Here is a 24,334-nt window from a genome sequence, read left to right as displayed (position 1 = left end):
CCTGCCTTCCTTCACTCTAATACCAGAGACCTTATGGCATAGATTCTATCTGGTGTCTCTTGCGTGCTTAGCTGAAGCAAAGCCGTGCACTGTACATTATTACTGTGGTTGAGGTTTCACAGAAAGCCAGCATTACAATTAATAGCCTGGCTGGAAGCCGAACTCAAGGGGTTTAAAAGAGCATCTTTACTAATCAGGGTTTTAACCCATTACTCAGGTCTTTAAAAAGCTATAGGACATGTTGCTCGTGTTGTATCTGATTTATAGGAGGATAACGAGAGTCTGTGGCTTCCTCTCCAGAATGCTGAGATACATAGAAACTAAATATTAAATGCAGGTCAGATTCCTTCAGTTCTGCAAATTGCACTTAGGAGGTCACCGGGCCAAAATCTCAGAGCCCAGGCTAGAAAGCCTTTGGAGGGTAGGGATTTATTATTCGTGGGACAAAAGATGTCATCAAAAATTTGTCCCTAAGACAACTGGAGATCAGCCTCTTGTCTTATAGACTGATTTTTTTTCTGTTTTTATCTTTTGTCACAAGTTCTGTCTATGAGTGTCAAATGGGGCAAGTTCTCTATCCCTTTGTAACTAATCATTGCTGACATGTAGTTAAAAATCTTTTACTCCAGAGAATCGGCCTGAGGTGTTTTAGGTCAACCTCACCCTGTGTGAAATACCATATGTGGTGTCTCTGAGTCTGGGATCTAAAATACAACAAGCTTGTTGTATGCTGACACTAGATAGGACGTCAGGCTGGGTCACCCCTCACTGGCTAATGTGCTGTCCAGCCGTCCACAACCAGCAGATCACTGCCTTGTTTAGCAAGCTTCTGGATGCAGCAAATGAGGGGTCCTTGGTGACTCTGTCTCTGGCCCAGCTCTTAGAAAGTCTTCAGTGTGGTAACAGGCTTGCTTTGACTTTCTGTGGTAGTTACTCAACAGGTCCTCGCTCTGAAGCCAAGTGCTCTATTTCTGTTTGTTTTGATTTTTTTTTCTAATTGCTTTTAGTGAGTATAAGGAAAATCTATTACATTTAAGTTTATTTTAAAGATGTATTTATGTATACAAGAATGGGGATACAGGCCAGAGGTGGGGGGGGTGAGAGAATTCACCAGAGACAGAGTGGGGAGCAGAACAGGCAGATCTACTGAAATATACTGCTGAGGGTTGCAGCGGGCAAGACAGGAGAGGTCTGCTGTGCCATGTGGGTTGGGTAGCAACCTGGCCGGGGATCGAACTTGTGCTGCAGAGGCTGCAGATAGTTTCACAGTGCTGTGCTTAACCCCTTGCACCACCAGGGAGGCCCTAAGATTTTTTCTAAATACTTATTATATATAGCAAAATTCACCAATTTTGGTGAAGAGTTCTGTTCTTTGACAAATGTTTACAATAATTTACAATCAAAATATAGGACCATTCTTTTCCCCAAATATTCCCTGTGCATGTTATAGTGACCCCTTCTCCACAGCCGAGTCCATTGCATCCACTTACCTGTTCTCTGTTTTATAGATTGTCTTTACAGAAGCCAACAGTATGTAGCCTTTTGAGTCTGGTTGTTTTTTGTTTGTTTGTTTTTTCTTTAACTTGTTTGAGATTTATCCATGTCGGTGTGTGTATCAGTCATTCCTTTTTGTTGGGGAGTCACGATCCATCCTAAGGATGTACCAGTTTTTTCTCTCACCTATTGAAGGTCAGTTTGAGGCAATTATGAATAAAGCCATGATAAACATGTATGTACAGAATTTTATGTGACCATTTGTAGGCCCCGTGGGAAACAGAGTTTTTCCAGAGTTTCTTGGTCTGTTTTTCTCTGTGACCTTCCAGCACAGGTGGCCTAGTAGTAACATGTAGCCCTGAGACATAATGCACATGTGTGGCAAAGTGGTAAATAATAAGTAATCTTGACGTATAGTTCGCATGTTGGAAACATACTTCTGTAAACTAGGCCTAAATAGGGCTTCTGGGGAGTGGGGAGGACTTTTTACTGGACACTCACTGGATATTCACTGGCCACTCACAGGGCACTAGGCCACTGCTGCAGCTGGAGCCCAGAGGGGCTGTCCCTGCTGGATGCTGCCACTGCTGCTACCTGTGTGTCTCCTGTTGCCTCATAATAAAGACTTTTTCCTGCTCCCCATACATGGGCTTCATGACTGGCTTTCTCATCTGCCACCATCAGGAACCAGGCAAGCTTGTAGCTGAAGCCCTACACCATGATTTTTATTTCTTTGGGCTAAATACGATTGTTAGGTGTGCAGTCACATGTCACTTCACAAGGCTACATTCTGAGAAATGCATCATTAGGTGTGTGGGCATCACAGAGCATAATCACACACCAAGTGGTGTAGCCTACCACACACCTAGGCTGCAAGCTGGAGTCCACTGTGACTGCCCCTGGTTTGTGGTCTGTTGTTGACTGAGACATTGTTAAAGGACATAGGACAGCAAGGTCAGTATGTGCTAACTTTAAGAAGCTGCCTGTTTCCCAAACCTGCTGTATCATTTTGCATTCCTAACCAGCAGTGTGTCACAGTGCTACTGCCCTGTGTTCTCCTTAGCAATTGGTCCTGTTTATTCTTTATTTTGCTTTTTTTTGTTTGTTTGTTTTATTTATTTTATAGAAAGACCACTGATTTACATCCTTGCTAATATTTTGACAGGTGCGGTCGCTTAAACTTTCAGGTGCGGTCACTTAAACCCTCCAGCAAGAGCAGCCTCAGCTGAGCGGCATCAGCCAACCCTATTACCACCAGAAATGGGTTTAAAAAAATAAGAGGAGAAAAAGTGGCAGTTTTGGAGATGCTTGGGTCAGGTTTGAACGTGGTCCGCTTCATTCAGCTACAGCAGAACTTACCTGCCAGGCACTGGTATGAGGTAGTACAGGGCAGATTGGACACACTACTTACGTATGTGTATTATGTACTACTGGGGTTGTGGTTTTGAACCCCAATCTGGTTTTGAAAACAAACAGGTCTGAGTCCTGCTGGCACCAATTAGGATCAAGCTTGCACCAGCAAAATTAAGTCTTGGAAACAGCTGGTTTGGAAAATGACCAATCCAATTTAAAAGGCAGATACCCCCCAAAGGGGGATATAAACTGAAGTTTCATAGAGGCAGGGTACTCAGTTTGATGGAAGAAAAGTCAAGAGGGTTGAGGCTGCTTGAGAAGTGTAGGGTAAAGAAAAATGTCAGGCTTTTCTGCCCTCCCGCCATCAGGATAGATGATGGATCCTTGCGGTCCTGAATGCATGCCTGATGGTGGGCACCTGGAGTAGGGTGTGGGCATAGGTAGATGGGATTCACCTGGGCTGAGACGGGGCTTTTAAGAGCGGCGTCACGGGGTCGCCAGCAGAAGCCGAAAGAGAAAGAGAAGCCGAGAAAGAAGCAGCAGAAGCTGAGAGAGAAGCAGAGAAGGCCGGAGAGCCCAGATAGAGTGAAGATTTGCTGGGGGCTGGGAGGCCTGGCAGCCTCCCGGCCCCCCAGCACCCCTGTCTGCCATATACCTGGTAAATCCCCAATAAAAGCCTGAAAAGCCACTGAGGGCTCTGAATCCTCCTTTACCTGGTCTGCTGGATCTTAGAAAACCTGCTCCGTGTCCATTCCTGACCCGACAGGAAGGCTTGAGTCAATTCAGGAGGATGACTAGATTCGAGAAGGTTTGACTCAGCTTGGAAGAAACTTCAGGAGAAGACCAGCTTCAAAAGACACTGCTTGTGGGGTCGTTAGAGAAGCGCGGCTTCCGCCCCCTCCCATGACTATCTGCAGCTGCTACAGATTAGCCAGATCCTGGTCCACCACTTAAAGGGGGGTGCCAGTTCCCAGCTCTCAGCAGAGGGACAACACCATCTTGCATGAGCAACTTTTGGTTTGGACTACCTGGCGCTGTGAACACTCTTTGGGGTAAGACATCCAGCCATTTGTGGCCTTACAAACCCTTTCCTTACCCCACTCTCCCTTTGTAAATAAACCCTGTTGCTTTTAAGATTGAGCAGTATATTGCAATCATGAGCACATAGGTGAAGAACCCACAAACTGTGATGAACCCCCCCCAAACCCGGCTCACTTTCACTCCCACCACCAATGCACCCAGAGTGCTCCACCATAATCCACTGTGTTCTCCCCCCACTGCCTTTCTTAATCGCCCTTGTTTTTGAGTTTTAGCCATTTTAGTCGGTATGTGGTAAGATTGTATTATGATTTTAACTTGCGTTTTTGTAGAGTGATGATTGTAGGCATCTTTTCAGGTATTTATTTTATATCTTATTTGGTACAGTTTTAGTTCAAATTCTATATCCCTCTTTTTAACTGAGAGTTGTTTTTCTGATTAAATTTTGAATATATATTCCAGAGGCAATTTCATGACTTTGAGAAACCATTCAAAAAGATCAAACATTGGCTGGTATTTTCTATACTGTTTCTTTCATTAGAGGCTTAACAAAAGCAGGAGGATTTATCCTTTCTGCACTTACAAGTCTCAAAAGTGATCAAATGTAGATATGGACTCTTTTGAATAATGTTGTGCTTCCTTTAGTTTCTGCGAGACATCATTCAATGCAGTAAACTGTCCCAGGGCTCAGCCTCTCTCACATTTATTTCCTTGATGATCTCATCCAGTCTGTGGTTTTAAGCACCATCTCTATGCAAATAGTTTCCAAATTTGTATCTCCAGTCTAACCTCAAGATTCATATCTCTAAGTACGGAGTCATCTCTCTTAGTGTGTAATCAACATCTCTACCTTGAAATAAATGAGCATTTTAAAATTCAGCATGCCCCAAACTGAATTCCTGATCTCCCACTCTAGAGCTCCTCCACACCAGTGCTCCTCATCTTAGTTGATGGCAACTTTGCCCTTCCTGTTTTTCAGGACAAAAACTTTGACGTGACTCCTAACTCTTTTTTCTTGCACCCAGCATCTAATCCATCTATAATACAGTTGTCTCTCCTATGAATGCATATCAAGAATATGGTTTCTTCTCATATGTTGTACTGCAACCATCCCAATCTGAGACACCAGCACCTGGACTATTACAACATCCACCCAAAAGGTCTTTCAGGTTCTTCTCCTCCCACACCTAAGGTTACTATCAACACAGCAACTGTTGTAGAGCAACCCCGATACAAAACGGGGTGCCTGACTGTGGGTCCTCACCCGCACGCTTAAAAGGACTTATCAATGCTCTACTGCAGGCACACGTGAAAGGTTAATAAAAGGTTTATTTACAAAGGGAAGGGGAAATGAGGAAATGTACAGCTCTGGGAGAAAAGTGGGAGACAAAGTTTTAAATGAGTCCTACCCGATCCGCCGATTAGGAATCCCAAAATGGCGCTCTGAGAGCTGGCCGCTAGCCAGGAGTGGTGAAACCAGGAGGCGAGTGATCGCGAGCCAGAGAGCCCAAGGCCCACGTGTTTGGTTTTTTATATCCAACCTGGCTGCCCAACTCCACCCTCAGGTCCCAGCCACCCTCCCTTGGTGGTGATGGGATTTGTCTTTCCCAGAGTTTTGATGGCTTTAGTCTGGAGTGGGGGTGGAGTCCACAAAGCCTGTATGGGATTAACTCAGGACATCACTTCCCCCTAACACAACCACAACAGTTAATTAAGAACAAAGTTCAGGTAATTGTTCTTCATTGGCAGACCTCTCCTGTCTCGCCCGCTGCTCCCCTCAGCAGTGTATTTCAGTCAGTCTGCCTGTTCTGATCCCCCCCTCTGTCTCTGGTGAATCCTCTCACCTTCTTGCACATCTGGCATGTACCCCGGTTCTTGTATGCATGAATAAATAACTCTTTTAAAACAAATAATAAAAACTGAAGTGACAAATGCCAAAGGCAATGTTCTCAAAAGGACGAGCAAAACTGGTGATCTGCCACCTCCCTCATTACCTCTAAATTCCTTTATGAAAATACATAAGGTGTCTGTTATTATCACCAAGTTCCAGCATCATATTTTACATGTAATTTAAAATTCACAAATAAGAGGTAGATTATTAAAAGCAAGTAAACTGCATCAATAGTAAAGCTGAAAACAGAGTTTAGCACCTTCCCACTTCCAATTCTGTAATCTATCTATTAGATATTCTTCCTTCCTGTGGGCTGTAATCACCCTGTTAAAAAAATAAAGATAGCTGACAGTTATTAATTACTGTTTTCTGGGTACTTTGCATACATTTTCTTTTATCTTTGCAGTAGCACCACTGATTTTTGAGGTGGTGAGCCTGAGACTTGGGACAGTAGGGGATTCCTTAGGCCACACAGATGCCAAGCACAGGGCAGAGGAGAGCTCAGGTGGCCAGGCACCAAACCCGTCTCATTATTGCCTTCTCCTCCTTACTTTGCCAAAAGTAGGTCAAAATTGAAGGGAAAAAAAAACCCAAAAGATCTATAGATTTCTTATAAAAAGGATATCAAAAGCAAACTTTAGTATGCTTTGCAAACTCTCTTCAAAATACTCTGTTCATGCCTCTGTCTTCATTTATAAATTTTGTTCTTCTTGCCCATGCTCAAATAGGTAGCGAAGGTCTGGTAACCCTGTATCTAATATAATGCTGTCAGTGAACACCCTGGAACGCTCAAGAGAATACTGAATTTACAGGAGATGAATCAAGTTCTCCTATCCTGGAACCAGGCCAGCCTAATCGATATATAGATCTAGTTGGTTTTATGCACTAAATACTCCTGAAAAGTTGTCTATAAAATAAATATTTGTATATGAAAATTATATATTCCCACTGCCTTGCTTTGTGATTTTAGAAATATGTCCCCACATATAGAAAGAAAAATGTTTACACCTGTATATTACAAAATGACACTAGTGAAGCCAAACATGCACTTGAAGGAATAGCCGACTGTCAACACCACTCATGCAAGGAGTTCATCAAATGGACAACCAATCCATATGATCATTGATATACCTGCAAAAGCACAACTATGTCAAAACACACAATCAATTCCTGCTCAAATATTTAAACAGCCCTCTTAGGCCATGATGCTGGATGTTTAATAAAACACAATAGAAATAAATGAAAATACTTTCCAGGGAGTTGTTAGCCATCATTTGGTTTTCAGTTTATAGTTAAGGCACTACAAACCCTTTAACCAGCCACACATTCCTTGGCCAATCAATGAAAGTTTGCTAACCTTAATGAGTATCTAATTGATAAAGAGGCTCTATGTCTTCTACCTGATAAGAACAATACTGCCACCTGAGATAAGAGAAAGCATCTTGTTCCTTCTATATAACCCTGAAAATTTTAGAGCAGGGAGCCTCCCTGGTGGCCTAAGGGTTAAGTCTCAGCACTGTCATGCTATCACCTCTATGGCCTGAGTTTGATCCCCGGCCAGGGAGATCCCACATGGCACAGCAGACCTCTCCTGTCTTACCCACTGCTACTCTCAGCAGTGTATTTCAGTAAATCTGCCTGTTCTGCTCCCCACTCTGTCTCTGGTGAATCCTTTCACCCCCCACTACCTCTGGCCTACACCCCAGTTCTTGTATGCATAAATAAATAAAAATAAATCTTAAAAAAAACTTTAGAGCAGGATGCCACATATAGAAATCAGAATGTGGCCTCATGTGCTGTTATTCAGTGCAACTGCAGAGAGTCATATATGGGAGAATCTTCACTCCCTTCTCTATAAAATGTGCAAAATAGTATCAACCTCAAAGAGTCATCCATAGAGTTAAATATTAATTTGCTCATATATATTATCTAATTTAACCTCCATCAATTATGAGATAAGTATTATTTATCACATTCTAACAGATTTCAAAACTGGTACTTGGAGAGTTAAAACACTCAATATCAGGTAGCAAGAAGAATTTGAATTAAAATTTCTCTTAAGATCAAGTCTGTGTTCTCCGTTATAGCAGAGCAGTTAATTTATTGTAGACCTTCAAATAAGTTTTCATGTTTAGTGGCAAATTTATTCATCAACAAATATGAATTTGTCCAATGAGTGAATGAAATAATATGTAAATTCTTATGCACACTTGCATGTTGTGTGTATAGATTTGCACTATGGAAACTATTACCTGTTAAGCCAGTGCAACAAAATGAACCCTGGACAGAAAATTACCTCCCATAACCAATTATCAGAGAATTAGAAGAAACAAAACACTTAAGTACCGCTAATCCTATACAAAATGGAACTTCCTTTTCTTGGGGGTGATTTCACAGTTTTCCTAGGGAATTTTTATTTATTTAAATAAGAGCTATTCGCTTTGGAAAATTTTCAAGTCAGACTAGTGAAGAAACAAATGCATCAGTGCTTAATAATCATACTATTTCTGAAAAATAAAGCCATCACAATTACAAATATGGGCAAACATTGTCAAATTTTCTAATATAATGTGAGAAAATGTTTGTATTGTTACTAAAGCATCTGAATTATTAATAGATCTGTTTTTAAGAGTGTTGACATTTTGGTTGATTTGAATGGCACTTAATGGAATGGGGTTTTGCATCCTGGCTAGGTTGGCAGGCCAATATATAGATCCCAGTCTTTGACATACAAAAGCCATTATTAGTCAGGGTGGGAAATTCTCAGTGAGGGAAGCCTTTCATTGCCACCACCAGTGGCAGCTACTGTTTCCAGACTCCTCAGCTCAGGGACTCCTTAATGAAGTAAAGATTAAATGAGAAGACCACAACTCTTGAGATCAGGTGTCCTTGGTACAAATCCTGATTTATCATTCCATTTAATCAATATTTTTTAAAACAGATACTACTTGCTTTCTTAGAAGCTATCAAAACAAAAACCAATGATTATATGTAGATGACCCAATATCCCTGCCAGTCTTTCCTTCTTCCTTGCTGGATTTTTCTTTGTGGATTGAGGCTAAGGGTGTGGGGGGGGGCGTGGCTTTCATTCCAATAACCATACCCATAAACTACATGGAACAGTTTCTCATCAAGGGGAAGGAAGGATCTCTTCATTTTTGGGTCATATACATGTAAAACATAAAGTGAAGGTGACTGCAGAGCTCTTTTGGGGACATCTAATATGTATGGAACAGAGGTAGTAGCCTTTGAAATGTTTTCTAACTCTCGGGGACTTATGAGTGTATAATGTGTCTGCAAAAGAAAAAAAAGTGGCAATGAAATTAGAAATGGGAGTCAAATCTCTCATGCTTCTGGGTGTTTTCAAACATATCCTTGAAGAGAAAACTTCACCAACTCTTCATTAGGCAAAATGCATAATTTTTAGAGCAAATAGAAACTAAAATTGCCTTGTGTTGATTTTACTTGTCATTCTGGTTGTTCTTTAAACATCCCCTTAATTCCCAGAGAAGGGTTTTTGAACTATTTAACTCTGCACTTGAGCCTGGTGTCAATCTTTTGTTAGGGCTCGTGTGAATGCACCACTGGAAAAAAATGAATGTGGGAAATAGTCATTGTGAATGGAGGAGAAATGTGTAAAACTTCACATAGAACTAAACTACTTTGGAATAAGGCAAAGTTGACAACTGACCACAATTATCAGACCATATATCCCAAGAAATGAAAACAATGTTTGTGTCAAGTAGAATTAATTCCCCATTGCTCGAATTAATTCCCCACTTCTTCCTATCCAGCCAGCACAGTTGTGGAAAGGACATTCCTGAAATACACTATTTTCCTGACCTGTTTTATATCCAGGCTACTGGAGTGACCATTGGTTCAAATTGAGGGTGATTTCATTAAATCTTCAATTTATGAGTCTTCCATCAACAATGCACCCTCTTTTGACCTGCCAAGGAATGAATTGTTTAAGTAACTTGGTTGCTTCAATGGATTGGCTGTTCAAAAAAACAGGCAATCAGTGCCTTTGAACTTTGTTCACAAATATTTATTAAAGATTATGCTTTATTCTATGAAATATAAAAGCACAATAGTAAGAGCCAGGAGTCCAAGACTAGAACTCCTACCTACTAGGAAATTGAAGAGTTGTGTGACCATTTTATGTTTCAGTTACTACATCTCTGAAATGGGCCAAGTAGTAACCTCTGTTCTCTCCAAAATGCCTTTTGAATCTAACATTCTTGGATGGTTCAATTTGCATAACAAAGCTTGGAAATTGTCCCACACTCATTCTGCATCTTCAGAGGGTCTATTGAGATGTAAGGCTTCCTTCAGGCAAACTCCATAGTACATGGGTTATCTCATGGCCTTCTCAGTCATGTTGATCTAACTGAACCCATATCTTCTGCAGGGCAATGGAACAGGAAGTTATATAGCCCAAGAAAACCTAATTCTAAAAATTAAAACATTTCATATTTTATATTAAATTATTTCACTGTAAAAACAACTCAGGAAATTTCTCTTGTGGGATTGCAACACAGAATAACAGAAAAAGATAGCATCGGGGGCTTGGACCAAGAGAGCACACTACAGAGAAGACCAGCCTCAAGAAAATACTGAGACCAAGGTGACTATGTGCATTGGAGATGTGAGTTTCATTCAGGCTGAGTCTGAGGCAATAGCACACAAATAATCATAGCTATGTTTGTCTCATTCACCTTATCAAAAAATAAATAATCCAATGAGGCAGTAAGCAATATTATCTCCATTTTACAGACAAGGAGCTGAAGACTCAGATTAAGGATTAAGGGTCAGAGCCAGGGCTTAAACCTCAGGCAAGTCTTGACACCAAGTGCTGTGATAGTCACCTGTACCCAAACTTCCTGGACACAGTAAGCTGCCAAGTAGCCTGGAGCTGATTTCTAAACCACAGATCCATACTGAGAGGTGAGACCATCCATTTCCTCCTAAAACCGCTTCTGGCCATTTCTGCTGACAGCGGAAGTTGAGTTGAAGGGAAAAGGAGAACTCAAAGCTTTGAGATGGATTCAAAGTCCTGGGACCTGCCCCAGGCCCCTTCATCCTTGGCTAGACAGAAAGCAGCATGAAACTGAGCATGGAAAAATATTGAAAGGGAAATATATTAGAAAAATAACTTTAAAGAGCTTTGACAAGAGGCACTTAATCTTGAATCACCAGATGCTGTTCCTTGTATTCTCAGCTCTAGTCTTCATCACAGCCATCTCTGAACTGCAGAGGGAGAAATAAGATCTGCCCACTCTGCCTCACTGGAATGTTGGAAGAGTAAATGAAAATGTGTGAAAAGTGTTTAAATCTCATTGAAATTGGTTAAATGAATTCAGGATGCTCTCTTCGTGTATTATTACAAATTATCATTGGTATCATAAGTCGCAGCCATTCGAGAGAGCTCTACTCTCTCTCTCTGCAGACTTATTTCTGCCACCCACTCAGTGGTTTTTGATAAAACTGTTCTTTTTGTAAAGAAAACCAGAGACTGACTATAAAACCATTTGCTTGGGAATATATTTGAAATGACACAACTCCAGTAAGTTCCCACTCCATAATACACTTTTGAGTTCTTTGGACTTCCGCATATTTTCATTTCTCTCCTTTCTGACTCTGTGTGTGTGTTTAAAAGTCAGATTTCTCAAACTGATACAGAACAAATGAATGCATCCTCAGGGGAAATGCTAAATCAGTGACATTGAGGTGATTTAAAGGTCTTGAGGGTCAACCAGTATTATTAAGCTTAAGTCATAGTCCTTACTTAAAAGGGAAAAAAGAGCTGGCTGAAACTTAACATCCTCAAATTAAAAAAAAAAAATAGAAAAAAATAATGGTGTATTTACAATTCCCATGTTAAAATAAAAAGAGAAAGACATTTACAGAAAGGAAATAATTCATTTCTAGATTCATCCCATTGGTGAATTCAGTGCTTTTCTGAAAAAGCTCTGTGTAAGGAGCTTTTTAACTCAATTTAGTCCCCACTTAAAATTCTGTTTCTCAGGGCAAGAAAGCTTTTTTTAGAGCACAACCAGGTAATAGTCAGCCTCCCGGATAGTCTGAAGCTTATGAAAGTCTTACTCTTGCCTTTCATCTCTCTGTAAAACTGTACACTCTCCTGATTATCCCAAATTACAATGTTTGCTGCAACTCCCTTTAATCAGATTTGAGCAATTCTGTTTAGTTAAAAAAAAAATCGAATTGCATTTTCCTTTCATAAGGTTTTGCACTTCGTAAGAGGAGTGAATTCTGTTATCCTTCATTGCTCCCCGTGAGAGATTTTTCTTTTAATGTTTTGAAGGCATGATTGTTGTGTATCAAGATGCTCAGTCTTGGCCCCATGGTGGTGGATTGGATTACTTTGCTGATTTCTTACCTGCAGAGTAAGACTCCCATGTAGATTAGGACATGGTTTAAGAGGAATTATCTCCTTTTTTTAATAGATCACATACTGAGTCTCAAGCTCCAAATTCAACAGAAAATCAAGCTAATTGTTCATTTCTTCCAGGATATCCCTGAAGGATAATTGACCTCTGCAGAGCAACTTCTTAGTAGGAAACTAAATAATTAAGGTGAAGGAAATATATTTCTTTTTCATGATTCCAATTGTAAAGGGTTATTTTTTTTTTGTATGTGTGATGAGATCACAACCCCACATGTATTCTGTACAAAAGAAAAATGCACTTCCCTCCTGCCCCAGTCTGTTTTGAGCTAGTTATTTTAAGCATGACATACATTCAAATTATTGTTCCAGATAAAATCTTTACCTTTCAAGTCATTAAAAGGAAGTATTACCAACCCAATCAGATCTCTTCTCATACAACAAACCCAGTTTTTCTACACCCATTGGGTTAATACTTACATTATAAGAATGACCTGGAAACATGTAATAGGGACAGCTTTGCAAAATGATAGGTATGGATGTTTTCCCCAATTGGCATTTATGCTTTATAATTTTAATCTATGTTTATTTGCTATCCTATAAATTTTGAGCAGTAACTATGATTAATATTCCCCAAACAAGAAAAAAGAAAGCTAAGTCCAAACTCCTAATTCAGTAAGAGCACAGATCAACAGCCCCGATGAAGGTGCTGTACTTCCAATGATGTTTAAGAGCATTTTTTTAAATATTTATCCAAGAACTGGGGTATGGTCCATAGGCACGGGAGTGAGAGAATTCACCCATAGACAGCGGGGAGCAGAACAGGCAGACCAAAAACACTGCTGAGGAGAGCAGGGGGTGAGACAGGAGAGGTCTGCCACACCTGTTTAAAAGCATCTTGACCTAAAACATAATATATAGACTTCTCAAAAATAGGAGCACACCAATAGGGATCCTAACATATGCTCCCAAATCACTTAAAATTACTCTTAAATTACAGAGAACATGACATTTCCTAGAATCAACCCCAATTTAAATTTATTCAGTCAGTGCAATTTTTATTTTAATAATTATAACCTCCCAGTGGAGATTTGCCATGAAATATTTCAAGGTGCATAGAAAAAATGAAATAATGTTCCCCAGCATGGCCTGAAGCATGGGAAATAGCCCCTCAGAGAGGACAACTTTGTGCTAGTTCACTGCACATCCCTAACCACCCCCAAAGTCTCTAATTTGTAAATTGCTGAATCAGTTTGTGCACATTTGGAAAATTACTGCTTTCCTGCAATTTTCTGTAAGCTATTGCTAAATTGTTCTGTTGAATGTTAGTGAAAAATTATATTTTTAAACCACCTCTGAATCCTAAAAGCCCATGGCACAGTATTCTGTTTATGTGAGCAATTTAGCTTTATTAAACAGCATGACATAGACTAAGTGTACTAAGATAAGCTTGGTACAGTATGTGCCCCAGAATCATCATCCAGAAAGCCAATCACTCTCCATCCTGATTACCGAGAGCTGAATGGACACCTGGGAAGGAGTGGGGTGCCTCTTCTGACAGCTACTCAGATAGACATGACCCCCTATTTCACACTGGAGGAATTTTCCTAGATTGTACAAGTATGAAGTACCACACTTCCCAGGAAGAATTTCTTTCCAGACATCTCTGTTCTCAATCTTTTACCAAACCACCAATTACAGAGTTTGCTTGCTCATCTCAGGCAATAAGATAATATGGTGCCCAAATAAGAGTTTGATGCTCTCTGCTCCCCAAACAGAATTTGTTCATTCATTGCACATGTGAAATAAGTTGACCCAGCTGTAACTCAACGAGTGAGAAAAAGAAAGCACATTTAAACTTAGTTGCTAACATACAGAGTGCTGTTGGCTTTGCAGACCAAGGAGATAGATATGTTTACTCAAATCTGTTAGTGTCTGTGCCCTCCTGCCTCACCCTGCCTGGAAGTTTTAGAAAGGAAGAATGAAAAGAACATTTGCAGAAATCCAGCAAATCGTCATAAAATATGTTCTCATGTTTCACTATAAGAAATATTCTTGCTAAGCAGTTTGTTCCACTTTAAATCTTTAGATACTCAGCCTTCTCTAAGGTCATTGTATGAATTTAGGCACACCATTCTGGAAACTAAATTAGCTTGCATTTACTGGGAAGTTGAATGCAGCCAGACTAATGGTAGTGCAAGTGTAATTGGTTCCCAACATGTGTCACTGTGTATACTTCTCAAGCCCTAGAAAAGATGCATTATGGGACTAATTTTTAAATGTTAATGGATATTGGACATTTGCCAGACACCCAGCTGTGCACAAAACACCGAGATGGGAAATAGCTCTTGATCTGTTTAGAAACAAATGATGATGGTTTTTAGGATTCCACGGGACTGACGGCATGGCAACCGGCTCAGACTGGGAGACTGACCCCATTATCAGCATCGAAGAGAAACGTTCTGATTTTTACCATCAAAATTAAAGGAGCGTGGGCATTATGTGAAGGCTCAAATTATTTTTGATTAATATTAAGGAAAGTCTAGTCCCTCACACCTATTAACCTTACCTGTGTTAGCACAGCTCTTTGACAAGTGTTTTGGGTTTGTTTGTCTGTTTTCTATGGGCTCAGGTCAAAATGGAAATGTCTTCATCAATTAGCTTGGTTGTAAAAACTGCACTCAGAGTGACCTGCTCACCTGTGCTTGCAAAGAAAACCTTGCTCTCCCACCAGGCGCCAGCCACAGGGTTGACAGAAAGGCAACAGGTTCCCTATCACTTGATCTGTTGCTCTTATCATTTTAATTGAAAGTCAACGGATGGAGCATTTTCTGTAAATTCTTCTCCAAAAGGTCTTCCTAATTGTGTGCACTTGGCCAGTCAAGCCTACTAGAAATAGCTTTTTGTGTGTGTTGGTGATGAGCTGCTTTTGATTAAAAAGCATTAGGCGGAAGTGTCATTTTTAGCATAAACATGGGAGAGAAATGGATGCAGGGCGCTGCAGCCTACTGTTCCTCTGGAAAGAGACCCACAGGGTGGTGTATTCAGCATCTAAAATGCCATCTGAGGCTATCAGCATGGCTTAAATATTTCATCAGCCGAGGAGAATATGAACATGAGCAGAGGTGGTGTAACATCGTTTCTGGAGATGTGTGGAAGCGCCAGGGGAGCTCTGGTTTGCTGGCACTAGACCACCAGCAATTTGTGTAGGGTGAAAACAAGAGGAAAAGGCAAGAGAGGCAGGAGAGGCAGTGTGCTGCTGTTTGAATCCGTCATTGTGAATTAAGAAATTCTGGATCTTGAAGGCTTTCTACAATGGCATTAACCTTTTAAGAAATAGTAGGGCAAGCTCACCTTAGGAAGTGGCCTCACCTTCCAGAACTTTGCAGAAGGAACTTCTAAGTAGCCAAGTTCCTGTGTCCTTTGTGTTGTTTTGTGCTTCCCAGCTGTAAAAACACCCAAACCTCTTGGTCTGCTTTCTTCAAAGGCAGCTTATAGTAAAAGGCTTTGGTACCTGAAAGACACAGATTCAAATCCTGGCTCTGCCACTCACTGAAAACTGTGATTTGAGGCAAATTACAGTCTCATTAAACTGTTTCTTTAACTCTAAAGATTATGATGAACGGGGTCTCCTTGGTGGCCTAGGGGTTAAGTCTCAGTGCCATAATCTCTGAGGCCTGAGTTCTATCCCCGGCCAGGGAGCTGACCCACATATGGTGCAGCAGACCTCTCCTGTCTAGCCCGCTGTTCCCCTTAGCAGTGTATTTCAATGAATCACCTGTTCTGCTCCCCATTCTGTCTCTGGTGAATCCTTTCACCACCTCTCCCTCCCCCACCTCTGGCCTGCACACCAATTCTTCTATGCAAAAAAAAAAAAAAAAAAAATACCCCTAAGGCACAATCGATGCTCAATAACTGGCAATACTTTTATGATGTCATGTAACAAAAAGATAAAATTCAGAATATTTTATGTTTTTTTCCTTATAAACTGCAAGAATATGTCAATGAACAGAATGTCTTCTATTAAATATTCTCTGGAATATATAAGTTCTTTGGAGGATGAAGAGTTGAACTGATTTGTGAATTTCTTCTGGATATTTCGTTCTTTTGTAGCTCCTGTTTGCATCTCTAGGAGTGAGAACGTAGGGCAAAGGTCATGGAAAGCACTGAAAAAAAAGAAAGGCAGGAATTATCTTTCAGAAAACTCAGTTTTCCCAAATCATCAGATACGAAATATCTAATTTCCATACTTGCTAAAACAGAGATATAAAAGGCTGATGGAATATGAAAGGAACCCTCTCTTTTCCTTTGGGCTGAAGCTGTAATTTGGGGTATCAGTTCAAATAGTACATTTGAGATCATTATCGAACCACAGAATCAAATGTTACTTGTTTATTTAAATAGCTTTGTTTAGATATATTTAAAATATCATGCGATTTACCCATTAAGCATCCATATCTGTATATAATCATTGATACATGCAACCATCATCATGGTTTTAGAACATTTTCATCACCTTGAAAAGAAATTCCATACCTCTTAGCTCTCATCTCCCTACCCCCAACTTCTTCCCAAGACCTAAATAATCACTGATCTACTTTTTTGTCTATAGATTTCCTGATTCTGTATTTTCCTAGAATGGATCTGACATTTGTGGTTTTTTGGGTTGGCTTCTTTCACTTTATGTAGTCTAGTTTCCTTCACGCTGTGGTTTCATTCCTTCTTATACTTTTAAATATCCTTCATTCCTTTTCATAGCCAACTGATATTCCATTGTCTTTTTATCTAATTATCAGCTGGTGGACATTTTCACTGTTTCCCCTTTTTCTCTATTATGAATAATGCAACTATAAACATTCATGTACAACTTTTTGCGTGGACATAGGTTTTCATTTCTCTTGTGTATAGACCTAGGAGTGGAAAGTTGGGTCATAGGGTAATTGTACTTTTAATCATATAAGAAAATTCCAGATTGTGTTCTAAAGTAGCAGCACATATACATTCCCTGTACCAGTGTATGAGGTTTCTGATTTCTCCACATCCCTGCCAAAATTTACTATTATCTGACTTTCGAATTCCAGCCATCCTAGTGTGCTGTGGTATTTCATAAGGTTTAAATTTGCATTTCTCTTGATGACACATGTAACTGAGCATCTATTTCTGTGCTTGTTGGCCATTTAGAAACTTAACCTCAACCATTATTTATTAGACAAGACATGTAAGTGAAGAGAAATTAGTCTCAAATACTTTACTGCAATACTCTATATGCAAGTTGCCACAAAGAAATTTATCGATACTTCCCAAAGTACAGACAACTACGGACTAGAGTAGAGGTATATAGGAGTAAAACCTGTGGAAAAAAAGTCTAGGACACTCTTCCACCAAACTCACTCACTGTCTCTCTCTAGTTGGGACCTTACATATCAACACAATGTGTCATTTTACACATAAGAAAACTGAGTCAAGTGAGTAAATCTTGTAGTGATAGAACCCACATGTGCTAACCCTGGAATGTCAACCCCTTGTCACCCTGACTTTCCTCTCCCACACATGGCCTCTACTACATCCACTGATCCTCTCTTCAGAGTTCCTGGGACCCTTTGATAACCAGCCCCATGGGATATCTATGAGTTAGCCTGATGTATAAAGTACCTAGCTGTGAATACCTGTATATTTAGATAGCATTTGAGTTTCGAAATGCTGTTTTTCAAGGATCAAACAACCTAGAATGATACATAAAAGTTGATCATCTAAGTTCCTGGAATATAGAAATATGGATTTGAATGACTCTGCACCATCTTCACACTCCCCTCTGCAAACACAGTCCTCTGACTTTTTATCTGCCCGATAGCTCTCTGGCTTTCTTTGTTAAGAATTTGTGAGTTTCAGGCAGTAAAACTAACTGCTAGCAAATTCTTTCTTATGCTAAGCAAATTCGCCTCCCTGAATCTCCCCATTACTACTAGCCCTATTCCACGGAGCAGTATCCAATAGAAATTTATATTCCCTTTGCTTCTGTATAAAATTTAGTCTCCCTACAATTACTTGTCACATCTCACTCACCCTTCCCCAACATTTCTCTTCTTCTGATGCAAGAAGATCCTTAGATATTCCTCACTCTTGTCTATCCTAATTTTATTTGATAAAATGCAGTTTGTCTACTTTATTTAACATTTTACCATTTTGTCCCAGCACCTAAAGAAAAGTCTGTGCACATAGAGTGCAAGACATATTTGTTAGATAAAAATGTATTGAATGATGGAGTTTCAGTTGCCTTCCACAGGACATACTCTAATTTGTGATGTCTTGTACCCAGAATTGTAGCATACACCATGGGTGGGTGACTGGTATTGAGTTACAATGAGATCATTTCCCCCAGATCATTTCCCCCCTCTGTGGAAGCATAGAAATAAATGCAGACTGATAACAACCAGATTGGTACACCACCCTTCATAGTTCATTATTAGTGCTCTGCACACTTTTCCAGGCATTCTAGCTTGATGAAAAAGAAAGTGCCCATCTGATTTGAAGAATTTGGGGAGTTATCAGCAATGTCAAGATACCTACCTGAACAATATGGAGGCTGGGGCAATGGCTATCTCGATTCTGTCTCTGAAAATGGACATTTAAGAAAGCTTAAATGGGAAAGAGAAAATTCCAGTATTTTATAATTCCACTAACATTTTACCACTATCAATATAACAGTAGGTAATGGGTATAATGTTTTTGAAATGCCTTGTGAATTGTAAGTCTCTATCTGTGAATTGGTTTCTCTTTAAACCTCAATGACCTCTGGGACTGACTTGTGACATGGGGGTCTGTGAGGGGAATGTATGATGTAGGGGAAGTCTTGATTTGACAAAAAAAGTGAAATAAAAACCCTACCTTGCCAGAACAGAGGAATGACAGAAAAGAAGTGGACATAGAGGCATGACTATGTTTTCCAATATAGAGATGATTGCCACCCCCCGTCCTCCACTCCCCATCATGGGATTATATGCCAAAAGTGGGGGCAATAATTAAAAACTTACAGTTATAGGGGAGCTCAGCCTGCTTTTCCATGCCCCCAGCCTTGGGACCCAGCCAAGTCCCCGCGGTGCAGAGCAGTGGCACACAAGCAGCCCTGGGAGGAGGCCAGATGGATGAAGCAGAAGCTGAAATGAGACTGTTTAAAACAGAGGAGACTGATATCTTGTTAATTGGCATCTCTAAGTATCCAGGAGAGAGGGGACTCATAAAGAAGACTCAGATCAATTACAGTATATAGAGACACTACAATTTCCCAGCAGGGTAGTATGAGGCTGGAGTTCTTTGTAATCCCACTACTCATCTCTATGGTATGGTGGATGGGAAAGCCATGGATGTTGTTGAGAAGGGAGAAATCAGCCTGTCCTTTCCACGGTGACCCTTTCCAAGGAGCTTGAGTCCTGGGAGTTCTAACTTCTCTGTGACTCTCCCTGTTCAGTATCTTGGTCTTTCCCTACATGTCAGTATTAACCCAGTTGAGCAGATTAATAGAAGGACTATGGAGTCCTAATGTCAGCCAGGTGGGTGGGATGAAGTTTTTGTAGATGAAAGAGGTGCAGGTTTAAACTGAGGGCCGTGTGTAAAGAAGAGGGAGAAAGAGAAAGAGACAGTCAAGCAAGGGCCTTCTTGCACTGCTTCTCCAGAACATCTTTTGACTCTTCATCATGTCCTGTCTCTTAACTGGCGCTCTCAGAATTGTTCCTTACTGCTCCACAGTTTGGTGTCGCGTTTCCAGTTATATCAATAATTTTGGACAACAGACTACTAAGCTCTCTGACTAAATAATTTTCATCTTTTTCTCCAGTATTTACAAGACAGTGCATGCTGATACTGAATAAACAGACACAGGAGTGAGTGCCTAAGAGAAAAGTACATAGTGTAACTGTTTGTTTTGGAAAAAAGTAATTTCCTCTATCAGTTCATTTCCATCAATTTTATCAATTCATGTGAGCCGCCTTATCCAAATGATATGCAACTTATTGAAGCAGAAATGGGGGTCATGGCTGATGTCTTCTGTTCTTCCATGAGCCTATGCTTAAAAAATGTCCAGCTGCAGACTGAACTCCATTTTCATAGCTCCTTGTTTAGGATCCATATGTCTGTTGTGCTACTGAGTCTATAGACGGAAAAAACCCATGTCCATCCCTCCTAGCTGTCTGTAGTCGTCACCTGACTTGATATCTCACCCAGGTTGCATAACAATATGTTACAGAGGTCACTAACAGAAAAACAAATGAGGCTTTTCTCTAAGCTGCTAGATTTGGTGAATATTCCTATACCCCCCAAAAATGGTAGAATGAGAAAATACATGATTCTGTTTCTTGACAGATTGATACCCAAAGCAGGTTTCACAGATATACTAATTTTAACAAATCCATCTTTGGAAATATTTTATTTACAGAACTCATTGCTGCCTCCTTTTAATGTAATGAGATTTCATAATGAAGTCCAAATACAATCTGGTGGAGGAAGAGGGCATGTAACTCTGATTCTAATAAGCCTGCCTAAAATCAATAACGTTGTTAGTTTCCCTGAAACCAGCCTGCATTGGCTCACAGAACCTTGTTCTGCCTACAGCACAGTATTAGTGGTTTATGTTATATTGGGCAGGTTTCTTCCACAGGGGAAAAAAGTTAGAAACTTAAAGAAGTTAAGAAATGTTATTAAATGTGTCTTTAGGCTTTAAATGACCACAAATTTGTTTGCTTCTCTCTTTTAATCAGTTCTTAGTTTCTGTGGAAAAAAGCTTGATGGCATCCTTGTTACTGCTCATTTTTCTCTACTTATTTCTTCTCCAGCTTTCCTTTTGCTCTAAAGGTATCCTCTGAGGGGGGTTTTGAGGAAGGCACCGAGAAAGCCTTGAGACAGAATCTCTGTCCATGCCTGATTATCGCAGCAAGACAGACATCAACGAGGTCTGGTCATAATGCAAACACCCATAGGACTTAGAGTGACAGACAAGTTTTTGTTGTGGAAAGGAAAGAGGGAGTTCTGGAGGCACACACTCGGCTAAGGAAGGCCACGGCAGAAGGTTGTAGACATCCAGGGAGGGTGTGCAGACCCTAATGCGGGCTGGCAGTGACAGGAGAAATGCTCAGAGGAAAAGGATGGCAAAGGGAGAGTGAGGTGATTAGTCTTGGTAAAAACAAAATAGAGCACTCTCTATCCGCCAAGCAGCTTTCCAAGGTGTCCTATCTATCCGCTCTCTAAAACCTCACAAGCCCTAAAGGGTAGATACTCAAGATGAGAGACAATTGGGTTAAGGTCAACCCCAGTGGACAGTTGTCTAGGGTCCAGCTTTGCATGGAATGTTCTGTCTGGATAGCTCATCGCTCTAGCATCTGTAGTCACCTCTTAGTGTTAACTTCCAAATCTGCACCTCTGTTCCCTATCAAGCTTCAGAGGCTCTGCTGAAGAAGCAACAAATCAAAGGCTCTGTGGATTTGCTTTTCACAGTCCTGGTAAGTTCAGGCAAGTGAAATTAAATTTGAGTAAAACTGCATGAAATAAGTAAGAAAGGGACTGTATGATTGGTGGGGCCTGTGTTGGGGATGATGGACACACATTGGAATATTCCATTTGGAGGGATTCCTCATCATTTGCATCTTAGTTAAAGCCAGGTGCTGCAGCTGCAGATATAAAATTTGAGAACTTCTCCATCAGAGTTACTACCCTGCTCCCTTGACAACAGCACACCTGCCAAGGGCCAGCTCACATCTTATGTCTATTTGTGCTCTGGCCCTGCCCTTCGGATAATGTATTTCAGGCATGTATAGCATCTTGAAAACATAGCCAACCTTTTACAAGTACTTCATATGTTTCTCCAAATACATTGCAAGCTCCTTGACAAAACAACAACAGCGCTACACTTTACATGTTTTGCAGCAGCTAGAACAGAATGTTAGAAAGGTGCATAAAAACATTCGTAGATTAATCGCTGATTAATTACAGAAAGTGAGGGCAGGATCCTGAAGCAGCAGATTGAAAGTACTGATTGGGTTTCTCTTCATCTGTGTTGACATTAGCACAAAGTGAAACTTATAAGAAATGATGTCTGGGCCCCAAATGTTTCTCACTGTGGAGTCTACTTCAAATTCATTTAAACTTAACACAGGGAAATGAGAGAGAGAGAGAGAGAGAAAGAGAGAGAGAGAGAGAGAGAGAGAGAGAGAGAGAGAGAGAGAGCTCGTGGGCATGCAAATAGCCAAAGGAGTTTCATTTGAAGCCTAAAGCCAAGTCAACTGATGCTAATTGAGGGCCTATTATGTACAAAGAAGTGTGAGCAAACACACAGGTATCTGAAAAGACTGACTTCTGTCTCAAACACATTCCAGGGCAGAGCACTGGGCTTAGAGAAGAGCAGCAGGTATCATTGTCCACATATGCCTCAAGATCTTAGAGTAAATTTTCTTAACTGGTCCTCAGATACTTTTATTTTATTTTGTGTTCACGACACACTTGAACCTGAGAAGCAGGAAGAAATGGAGCCATTTTGCTTCTGTGTGGAGCTAGGGAATAAAGCCACCCCTGAAATTCAGAGGTAAAACAGCACAATTTGATGTACTATCTTCAAGAAGCTATGTCCCTGTGTTGTGTGACAGTGTGAACTGTGACAGCTGGAGCTATGGCAGCCATTTTATGGCCATGAAGACACAGCTGAAGCTGACTCCATTGTGCTACCAGAAGAGCAGGGCAAACAAATCATGGCAAAAATTAAGTCCAGAAGGACATTATTCTGCCCTGGAACCAACGTGAAGCTTCCTGCTACGTGAGATCATATTTTTCTTTATGTGTTTGGTGTTTTGATTTGCCCAACCCTTGCTTTAACATTAGCTCAGAGAGCAGAGGAAGAAAAAATTTCTGTTTTTCTAAGGAAAATTTTCAAATATGTATATAGAATTTTATAAGGAGAGATAATTATATATATAAATATATATATAATATACATTTCAGAGGGATGGTAGGAGGATCACAGAGATAAATATGCAAACATCACCGTGGAAGTATTAATAATTTCTTTTATGATCTTCATTCCCACACCACCAGATTCCTTCCTCCGCTTTCTTCCCAGTGACACCCCTTGCCTCAGATCTGCCTCTTGTCAGCACCTTCGTGTCAGAAGGCGGCGTGACAGAGCCTCCCTTCAGCGCTGAGACAGCAGGGATGAAGAGAGCTAAGTGCTGTCAGTTAGATTGGCTAGTGAGGAATAAGCGGGTTAGCTGCTTCCTGCACAATTTGGAAGCCTGTAGCTATTCACCCTGTTTATGTAACAGATGCTAAAAAGAAAAGAGATGTCAGTTTTGAAAGCAGAAACCCGTACTAACTAACTCTGAAGTGAGAACTCTAATGAAAGCCAAAAATAACAAAGTTCTCTCCTCCATGACAAGAAAGGGGTATTAAAAATTCAAACAACCTGAAACAATCCATTCAAAATGGCATAACTCTTCCTATAGTGTTTGACCGTATTCCAGAATGTAAGTTTTTCTATGCTCACCCAGGTATGATTGTGACAGAAACAAAATAGACACCCTCTATAAACCAGTGATAAGAAAATGTAACAAAATTCAAAACTGATTGGCCAGTGTTATGTTCTATATTTTCAATGAAAGCCATAAAAAGTTATAAGTTTTTAGTAAAATGTAATTTCCATCACATGTAGTATACGTTCATTTTTTAAAATGAATACATATGTTCACAAAGGCTAGATTTCTGAAATGAGAGTCACAAAGATCCAAAGTTAAACACATGTGAATGCCCAGACTCATGGAGAGATAAAAACAACCTAAGTTAATTTAAAATGTCTGACAAGGGCCTCCCTGGTCGCACAGGGGTTAAAGTCTCAATGTTTTCAAGCTATCGCCAGCCACTGTGACATGAGTTTGATACCTGGCCAGGAAGCTACCTACCCCACATGGTGCAGCAGACCTCTCCTGTCTCACCCGCTGCTCCCTCAGCAGTCTATTTCAGTAATCTACCTGTTCTGCTCCCCACTCTTTTTCCAGTGAATCCTCTCACCTGCTGCACCTCTGGCCTACACCCCAGTTCTTGTATGCATAAATAAATCTTTAAAAAAATAAAATAACAAAATTTCTTTTCAATAAAAATGTCCTTGGAATTTATATTCT

The sequence above is a fragment of the Talpa occidentalis genome, unplaced genomic scaffold (assembly GCF_014898055.3).
Source record: "Talpa occidentalis isolate TD23 unplaced genomic scaffold, MPIMG_talOcc4v2.1 talOcc4.9, whole genome shotgun sequence".
NCBI classification, from domain to species: domain Eukaryota; kingdom Metazoa; phylum Chordata; class Mammalia; order Eulipotyphla; family Talpidae; genus Talpa; species Talpa occidentalis.
This window is presented reverse-complemented; position numbering follows the sequence as displayed.